The sequence below is a fragment of the Oncorhynchus tshawytscha genome, linkage group LG13 (genome assembly GCF_018296145.1).
Source record: "Oncorhynchus tshawytscha isolate Ot180627B linkage group LG13, Otsh_v2.0, whole genome shotgun sequence".
NCBI lineage: Eukaryota > Metazoa > Chordata > Actinopteri > Salmoniformes > Salmonidae > Oncorhynchus > Oncorhynchus tshawytscha.
Window position 1 is genome coordinate 13,230,733 of NC_056441.1, and position 1,504 is coordinate 13,232,236.

The following is a 1,504-nucleotide window of genomic DNA, read 5'->3' on the forward strand; positions in this document are numbered from 1 at the left end:
TCTGCTGCATTTAAGGTGATATTGTAGTTGCAATTGATTGAGTAATCAGTTGAACAAGCAATTGGAGAACAAACAGTGCTCCCCCTTCAGAACATGAAAAATATGGAGACAGTTTGATGGTCAAAAATAGATGTTACTTTTAATGTAGAGTTTACTTTCAAGTAACATACATTTAGCAATGTACCGTTTCTGACAGTGGAGATGAATATTTCTCACATTTTCTATAATTGGAAGTACAGTACTTGCTGAAATTCCCAAATAACAAATCTTCATAAAGATTGAGTATATTGTTTGAGCTTTTGTACAATTTTCACAGGGATTAAAACACCGATGATCCGTATCCATCTGAATCAGTTTTTGGTAGCCTCTTGTCTTTCTCGTTTATGCAACGAATAAAATACAACGTACAGGATAACTTGTATATAATTGCGCAAAAAGTTTACATACAGTGTCATCTCTAAGTTTAAATGGACCTACACAAACAACTAGATTTGCTAGTGGGCTTGATCACTGTCTCTCTGCCCTGCCGACTGGTCAGTACACTGAAATCTGTAACGTAGAAACTTGACACAAGGTTTCATACGGAAGTCAGCAGGTGTCCTCCAGTTCCACATTTTCTGCACCTTCAGAAGTGAAGATACATTTTAGTCTGACTGACACCTGCAATTCAACTACCTTCAAATGCTGATTAAAGGAATAATTCAACCAAACAACAAAATCACATATTTCTTTCATTACCCTGTAAGCAGTCTATGGACAAGACAGCAAACTATCAGGGCCCGCCACCAAAACCTGCAGACTCTCCTTCACTGCAGCCGGTGTGAGTAAAACATTTAAACGTGTTAACCCTCGCAGGGCTGCAGGCCCAGACGGCATCCCCGGCCGAGTCCTCAGAGAGCATGCGCAGACCAGCTGACTGGTGTGTTTATAGACATATTCAATCAATCCTTATCCCAGTCTGCTGTCCCCACATGCTTCAAGAGGGCCACCATTGTTCCTGTTCCCAAGAAAGCTAATGTAACTGAGCTAAACGACTACCGCCCCGTAGCACTCACTTCCGTCATCATGAAGTGCTTTGAGAGACTAGTCAAGGACCATATCACCTCCAGCCTACCTGACACCCTAGACCCACTCCAATTTGCTTACCGCCCCAATAGGTCCACAGACGGCGCAATCGTAACCACACTGCACACTGCCCTAACCCATCTGGACAAGAGGAAGACCTATGTGAGAATGCTGTTCATCGACTACAGCTCAGCATTCAACACCATAGTACCCTCCAAACTCGTCATCAAGCTCGAGACCCTGGGTCTCGACCCCGCCCTGTGCAACTGGGTACTGGACTTCCTGACGGGCCGCCCCCAGGTGGTGAGGGTGCTGATCCTCAACACTGGGGCCCCACAAGGGTGCGTTCTGAGCCCTCTCCTGTACACCCTGTTCACCCACGACTGCGTGGCCATGCACGCCTCCAACTCAATCATCAAGTTTGCGGACGACACTACAG